The sequence below is a fragment of the Myxine glutinosa genome, chromosome 1 (genome assembly GCF_964187855.1).
Source record: "Myxine glutinosa chromosome 1, kmMyxGlut1.1, whole genome shotgun sequence".
Classification (NCBI taxonomy): Eukaryota; Metazoa; Chordata; class Myxini; order Myxiniformes; family Myxinidae; genus Myxine; species Myxine glutinosa.
The window spans coordinates 154,022,580-154,031,230 of record NC_136261.1 but is presented as its reverse complement, the minus strand read 5'-3'; the positions used below and the strand labels follow the sequence as shown (position 1 = coordinate 154,031,230).

General features: G+C 44.5%; 1 long non-coding RNA gene across 1 annotated transcript; it reads left to right on the top strand.

Annotated features, from left to right (window-relative positions):
• The first annotated feature begins 931 nt into the window (after positions 1-931).
• Positions 932-8,449, top strand: LOC144889755 (uncharacterized). The gene is made up of 3 exons (XR_013622050.1): positions 932-970; positions 7,770-7,992; positions 8,333-8,449. It is a non-coding gene; the product is annotated as an uncharacterized LOC144889755 (long non-coding RNA).
• Positions 8,450-8,651: the final 202 nt, after the last annotated feature.

Here is an 8,651-nt window from a genome sequence, read left to right as displayed (position 1 = left end):
CTGACTCGTCATATGATGTACTGCTCACCCTTAAGGCTCTTGTAAATGCAAGACTAAAGCTAGAATACCGGTTTTTAAAAATGAACAAGAATTTAACATGTTTTAAAGAAAAGTGGGTTTTTAATGATGTCATATGCACACTTGATGATGATGATTTGATAATAACTTTTCCTTGAGACCATTTTTATTGTGTTTTGTTTCTTTATGACTGAACATAACTGATTTTCTGTACTCTTGTAATAAAAGGAAGAAACAGTCAGTCTCTCTCTCTCTCTCTCTCTCTCACCCCCTGCTGGCCGTTAGGTGTTGGGCATGGCAAGATGGCAGCCGTGCATGTGTGGTGAGGTGTGAGTTGCTCCAACCTTTGATCTTTCTACCCCCCTCCCCCCCCCTTGCTCGTTGTCTTTCTTAATTTCTGTTCTCCCACTTTTCTTTCTTATCCTCACGTTTGTCTACTCTCTGTCTGCCCCCACCACCCCAGTTCAACAACCCGCTGCTGCAACTCCTCATCCTACCCGTTCTGCCCTCCCTCTGCCTGCCCCCCCCACACCCCTCCCTTCCCCCCCCACACCCCTCCCTTCCCCCCCACACCCCTCCCTTCCCCCACATACCCCCCCTTCCCCCCTATTACATCCCTCGCATGTGTTGCTGTCTCGATTCTTTCTCTTCTAGCTTTTTCTAGAGTCCCTGTATAAAGAGAGTTGCGCCATGCGCTGACCCGAGATTTCTGGTCACGTGATTTTGTGGCGCCATTTTGTGTCTAACTTCACCATGCGTGAACGTCAGCTTGGTACGGGAATGTTGTTTATTGCCAAACAAAATGACTGGTTGTTCTGCTTTTGGTTGTTCAAACCAATCTGGGAAATATAAGATGTATAGATTTCCAAGTGATAAAGTCAGAAGACAAATTTGGGAAGCGAAAGTCAGATGAAAGAGCTGGAAAGCGATCGACTCCTCGAGACTCTGCCAGGTAGGCCCACGCCGCTTGATGATCGATGTTCAAAAGCAATTCTATCTGCTCGGTTTTTTTTTGGTTGTCTGTCCGTTGAAAACCCTTTTAAAGGGAAGTGATTTGTGTTTGTTTATAATCTTCAAGGAGCTGACCAAAAATGCATTTCCGTGGGAAGAACCCTGCTCAATTTTTTTCGGGTAGTCCTAGTGGACCGCATATTGTCATTGATTGATGAAATGTCCCGGTACAGTGACATTGCCTGGTCTGCGGTTGGGTAGTCTGCGGGCAATGTCACTGTACTTTTTCAGAGGGAATTAATTTTGATTTTATACGGGTGGGAAACCCATGGTCCGTTTTGTTTTCAGTTGTCTGTCCGTCCATTCAAAACTTATTCCGAGGCAAGTTATTTTTTTGGTTTAAAATCTTTAGCCTAATCGGCAATCATAAAAGCAATTTTAGGGGGGGACCTGCTAATTTTATATTGCGGGTTGTGCAGCCATCCATACGTCCAAAATTTGACGAGTTATTGTTTGCTTTGTACAGTGCTCATGCGTCTTGTGGCATATTTGCTCAAATATTTCCCACCCCGGGATTTATGGCCAAATTGTAGTGATGGAAGATTTTGCACATTGGACAATCCCTATTAGCCCAGCAGATATGTGAAAAAATTGTGCTTTTGGTGATACAAGCATGAAATTTTGAACACTGATAGAGCATACTACTAGGAAGATTTTTGGATATAGGGGCATTCAAATCTTTTCCTAGGGACAAAATGGCGGCCATTTAAAAAATGGCCGTTTACGGATAATAAGATACACAGTACCGATGTCTATAAAACTAGATTTACTTATTGCTCAAGCACACCTATGATGTTTTTTTCACGTAAACAGGTTGTAAGATCATAATTAAATGTCAACAAACTCACATAACATTTATTTGGTCCTTATTCTTTACAAAAATAATTACTTTTTGAGCTATTTTGAGCAAACTCCAGAAACACAATGGAAATGAAGTGAAAATGCCACATTAACGCTGTGGAAGTGACTTTCACTATAAAACAGTCTACAAAACAGTCTTCCACATGTTTGTGTATATGTAACAGGTGTGTTATTCCTCCTGTATACTATCGTGTGCACTCCCCTGCACAGTGACACAGAGCTGAGCACTGGAGTGCGGCCTTAACACACTTGCACTGTTTCCTGCAACCCTTCTTGCATCCACATCTAATCAATTGTCGGCATGCCTCAGTTGCCTCTGTGAGGGTTGTCCAATATATCCCCCAGCCGTTATTACTCTGTTTCCAACCCCATTCACTTGGCGATGGGAGCTCAGGTGCGCAAATCATCATCTGGCCCCAACAAAAGCCGGCTTGGTAGGCAGCTCTCTTGATGTGTTGTCTGAGGGCTTCTTGCGTTGGTGGGATAGCCTCTATTGATCTACCAGTCTGGGTGAAGAGATGCTTGCGGGCATCGTTAACATGTTCCTGGCTGCTTGTTCGATCGTAGAGCAGAACAACAAAACGCTCCAGTGGATCCATGTTGTCATTTGCAGTTGAAATGGTTGGTGTGGCAGCCAGTGCGCAGAAAGCTGAGGTGACCTCATCATAGGCTTTCCATGTTTCCCATGCTGTTTTCTTCCCCCTTCCGCCGAAGCAGGACACGGTGTCACACCCAGTGAAGGCGTGGAAGAATGGCAACCCTCGGCACTTGTTTGGTCCCAGTGCCACAGCCATCTCGTGAGCTGCCAAGTGCCTGAAATTCTTCCCTGTGCCAAAAGCAACCCAGAGTTCATCGATGTCAAGATATCCAGTTGCTGCCACTGCAAGGATCAAAACATCTGTGTCCACTGTGCGGATTGACACCTTGGTATAGCCCTGTCTGACTGCATCTTGGACATGGAGTAGTATCCTTGTATCTGCCTCCTCGTGACTACACGGGGAAAGACCAGTAACATCTCGTGGCTGTGTACAAAAAACTTCTTTGTGGTTTGTGGTGACGATTTGCTTGTCAGTCTCAATGTTTGCTATCCTCGTTGCTAGAAAGTCAAACAACTCCACCTTGTTCTCGTCTATGCGAAGGAAGGCCTGCCAGTTTCGAGGGATGGAACTAGATGGCTCAACTCGTCTCCTGGTGCCTTTACCCCTCGTCTTCCTGGTGTCGGCTTTCAAACTGTCTGGGAAATATTCATCCCAGATAATATCAACCCTGCTCTTATTTTGTATCTGAGATGTGATGTATGGCAAGAATACTAGTGATGCATACTCAGAGAAGGTCTTCGCATTACGAGGTGCCAGCATGTTCACGATGGCTGCTCCATCCAGGATCATGACTTCAACAGGGGGGCTTACATCATCATTTTCCCGTGAGGTGATCAGATCTTCTAAGCACCCAACCAGATCAGACTTGGTTCCAAGCCGGATTTTGCCCATTTGTGACAATGCAGGGGGACAAGCTTGGTTTTCATGTGCAAAGAATTCATCAAGATCTCCATTCCGTGTCTGGGATGCAATAAACAGCCTGGAGAACAGAACGCAGTCATTCTTCAGAGATACCACCTTCAACTCTGTTCTTGACTTCTCTCTGACTGGGGGTCGGCTGAAGAGAGGGAGATTGTTTCTTTTTATTGGGTCAGTGATAGGCTTTGTCTGATGTACAAGCCTCTCGTTCACATATGTGTCATACTGTTCTTTTCCCAGCTTCTCGATCTGGTAAAGGGTGTTGATGACTGCTGGGTCTGCCAGGTCTCTGCTGTCTAGCACCAAGAGATCTTTGCTGTCGTCACAGAATGGGTTCCCCATCTCTCCTATGACACGGGTGAGTGCTCTCACATCTCGAGCAAAGGCTACCTGCGTGTGCTTTGTCTGTTCATGGTGTTTTAGTTCAGTTTTCCTAATTCTTTTTTCTGTTGTGGCCTCGAACTTATAGATCAGTTTGGCCATCTCTGGACCAGACACCATCCATCGGCGCAAAGCTGCAGCATTCTCCGTAAGACCTACAGCCCCTCCATCACCTTTCACCAATGCATTATTTTGCTCGTGTGCCTGGTCTAAGGCTATGGCAGAGAATGCACGTGTAGTCTTCTTCATGGTGAAGTTTCCTGCCAGAAACTGTGCGTATACAGTTGGATGCTTTGTTGCAAGTGTCACCATGTCGCGCAAGTGAACTGGGATCCACCTGGCATAGTTTGTATGTCCCAAGGCGAAGAACCATGGTACAAGCTTGGTCAGAGCATCAGTGTACAGTTGGAAGCTTCCTTCACGGACGGATCTCACATAGATCAGGACTGCCAGTTCTAGCTGCATAATTAGGAACCAGAACTGAAACTGTGGACTTGCATTGGCTTGTTCACCGCACCAGTCATCTAGTGGTATCGTATCCTGTCCCTCATCTAGTCCACTGGTATACTGGCTGTAGGCTTCCTTCAGGAGAAGATAGAGAGTACTGGCTGTGACTTGGTGTGCTCGTCGTGTGCGTGTCACATGGGTCACTTTCAGGAAGGAATCAGCAGTACCACTTGTAGCAACCCCTGCAAGCATCAGAACGCCTGTCCACCCACTGCTATCCAGAAGGTCACCGAGGGTTTTCCATGCTGCCATCTCAATATGGAGTCCACCAAAGACCATGACGAAGTGATCTTCTCCGTGTGTTTCTGGCCATCTCCATTGGATCTGTTTGGCAAGTGTGTACAGTGGCTGATCAAGTGTGATTACAGGGATCTGACCTGGATTCAGAAAATCGATTGCTTTCTTGATGACATCCATGGAGTGACGAATCATTGCCACAGATTTTGCCTGGTCATAGAAGAGAGGCAGCAATGAAGTTAAGGCCACACTACACTCTGATCAGTTATTGCTTGCTGGCATAGACTGCTTGCTGGCATGGTATCCAGCCCATGATACTGTCTCGTCTCCCTTAAGTGGTGTGTCAGATAGCACTGTCTTCTCCATCTGCTCCAGCCACCTGTCAAAATGCAAGATAATGAACACAATTAAGAACAAACAAGTCCACACAAGTTAACAAGTCTTGGTTATTTAGGTACACATATAACTGTCCACAGTTCAAACACAATAATCAGTTACCTGTACTCAATCCGCATTGCTTCAGGGATGAGTTGGCAGTTGCTTTTGTTGGGACCCACTAGCTTGGGTACAGGTGGGTCACATTTACCCAGAACAACAGGAGGTACGATGGTGTATGACTGTGGCAGGTGTGCATCTGTTGTTGATGTGTCATCTGGGTTTACCCGTTGAACTCCACGGCTATCGCTATTTGGGTGCTGGAAAAGTGAAATGCCAGTGCCATGGAAGGAGTCGTGGGCACTTGTTGAACTGGGGTTATGATCAATGTTATCCACTGCCCCAGTTGTGAAGAGGTCACTTTTTAGCTCAGGGGGGCAAACTGTACCCTCATTTTGGAAGAAACGGCAGATTCTGTTCCCCAAGTCCGTGGAGATGCTAAGCACCCTGTCATAGGAGATCGAGAGACCCAGGTTGAACATAGTATCAACCAGGTCTCTTTTTCGAGTCTTTGTGTGGATAAGGGTGCCCAGGTACACAGGCAGGGGAGTCTCCCGATTGTGACTGTGCCTCGTGGACGTGGTAGTACTGCTACTCTCTCTGCGGCGTGAGTAACTGTTGAACATAAGGAGTTGTGAGATTGTGAGAGTAGGTGTTGATACCGACGAGTGGCTTGACTGCTCTTGGATGTTAGGACCATTCAAGATCATAGAAACTAGTGATACAAGCGAATTAGGTACCGAATGTTCTTGGCAGTGGGCTTCAAATGAACCACTAAATGTTGAGTTCATTATCAACATGTCTCTACGAACTATATTTGCGGCTCTAGCAAGACAAACTCCATCACTGTCAGTGTCGTGATCACATGCCTTCTGAAGGGCTGAGCCAACATCCTGGTTGAAAGCAAGCAGAATATCTCGACCGGACATGTGCTCCTCTAGGTCTGGAAAATATGTCATGATTCGATCTTTGAGTTTGGTGGAGTGGACACGCCTGGTCAAGACTGTTCCAAGCTGTTCCAGCCTGGTGGTGTATAGTCTTGCTAGGTCTACCAGCTTGAACACTGGTGTCACAAGAGCATCTGTGCGGGCATCATCGATGTAGGACACTAGCTCTCCAAGTGCTATACCGTGATTGATATCATCTTGTTCATTCAGTGTTGTGCTTGTGGCCCTTGCTTTGTTATAAAGTGACACCAGACACTTCACGTGGTACTGTGCATCTTGTGCTATAAGGTCACCTGCACTCAGTTTAGCAAGAAGTGCCTGATCTCCTAGTTTCAGGGCAGCTGTCCTGACATGTTTATCGAGGTCGAAGGTGGAAGCTTTTCGCAGAGAATTAGTACCCGCTGGTTTGTCACAAAAGAAACACTTTTCAGGCTGTGGCTGTGTGTGGTCTACATGTACTCTGTGACGGGTGTACTTTCTTGAGACACTTGCGGTTTCTTCACTAGACGTTTCTCTTTTTTGTGCCCGATGCAGTTCAGTTTTGTTGTATTTCAGTCTGCATGAATCATGCCACTTAGCCTTGTGGCTCTGGAAGGTTGACTGGATACCTTCACCATCGTCCAGGCGGGACAGTTCTAGAGATTTTGGCAGGCAGCCCATCTGGCTGAAGGTGAGGAGATAATCTGCAAGAGTTTGGTATCCGGACCCTGTGGTTCGCTTGGAATCAGCTGGACAGGCAAGGGCCTCATCGGTGACCTCCTGACATAACACACACTTCTCCCAATCTGTCAGATAAGGCATGTTTGTTCCAGATGTACTAGGGCTTTGGGGGTCTAATAGCTTGAAATTTTTGTTGGCCATTGTCAATTAAGCATTATCCACCACCACCATCCAATCAATATACAAATTGGGAACCAAATCTAGGTAGCTACTACAGTCAATGAGCGAAGGTGCAGTGCAGTCGAGTTATCATCTGAAAAAGAAATACATACATTATTATCATAAATATAGTAATTCGCTTTCGTAACTTTTCACTAGCCTTGCATTGTTCCTTATAGTCACCTAGTCTATGATAGGAAAGTTCATAAAGCTACATCAAAGTTGTTCATATAAAGGTATTGAACCAAAATTACACCCAGGAGAAATCAGATAGTCATGCAAAGTTAAATAATTAAACCGCTAGACCAGTCCTGTCTATTGCAATGGTAAACCATTTGTTCTGCCCCTTATAGGCCACCGTAGATTCCAATTTTGAACCCAGTATGAAGGTATTGCATAGCATGTACATGACAATTTATAATATGCTCATTACATTGTGTTTCAATAGCAGCACAAATGACAAGTCTGAAATAATAGGTAAATATGTCCTTAGCCGCCATTTTGTAAAATGGCCGCCATTTGGGGCCAAGGAGAAATCTGGAATGCCCCTACATCCAAATTTCACTGTAAGGGTATGCCCTAACTGTGTGCCAAGTTTCATGCTTGTATCATCAAAGGCACAATTCTACCACAATTCTTCACATATCTGCCGGGCTATATATATTTAACCTGGTGACAGCCATCGTTCCCAAAACATACAATATTTCTAGGTGATTAATGCAGTAAAACAGGTGTATTTGTGTACCCACATTTAAAACTGGCTCAACTTTCAAAAGCTGTTATCCCTGTTTGATATCAATATACATGTGGTCGATAGAGCTAGCGATTTGTCTGGCCATCTTCCGGAAGATTGTCCATGTGATTTTCTGTTGTGGAAGTACTAGTACATGACAGCTCATTAAAATTAAACTGTGTTGTGTTAGAATAAAAATTTCAATAAATAAATACATCAAGGACACTCATTGTATGATTGCAGGAACATTTCGATGTGAATCAGTTTGAGAGGGGGCGAGCTGATGACAAAAAGAGGTTGAAGTGCTCTGCAGTTCCAACAATATTTAGCTACCGGAAACCCGTGAAGCTGCGCAACTCCCCCAAGAAGCGTGGACCGTCCAGAACTGAGAGACTACATCTACCAAACTTGTCCGACCACACCTACTCCACTCATGAACGTATTGACTCCTCAAATGAATCTCAATGTAAGAATTGTTTTATTTATTACAAAATCATGGCAGGACATGTTCAATCAATGACATATTTTAAACGATTACAAAATGACAGGCATGTGCTTGTCTATATTTGTATAGCTCTTTGAACTATAATTGTACGTTCAGATTATGATGACTATCTTCCTGTTGCCATTTTATTTTTACATTATTCTAAATATTTTGCAAAATTAAATTGTAAAAAAATTGTGTTATATTTAACGTTAAGTATAAAATTATCTTTCCCGATTACAACATTTATCTACAGAATACTGAGCAATTGTACATACCAATTTTCCAGTTGGCCATTAATTGTATATGTGCTCTTTTGTAGCTGAGAGTGAACCTATGGACACTGATACACAAGAGGGCCAAGATACTAGTGATTCTATTGAAGAACGGCTGCTGAGATTGGAGGAGAAAATGATTGCAACCCCATATCGCGAATGTACATGTATATCTAATCCGACACACTTAGACACAAAATGGCGTCCAAATTTGAGTTGACACAACTCTCTATATACAGGGACTCTAGCTTTTTCTACTTTTTTCCTCTGAGATACAGAGAGAGAGAGAGAGAGAGCCCACACCTTTCGGTGAGATCGACGGGTGAGTCGTATTCCCATCGACACTCTAAGGAGTTGATGGGTTTT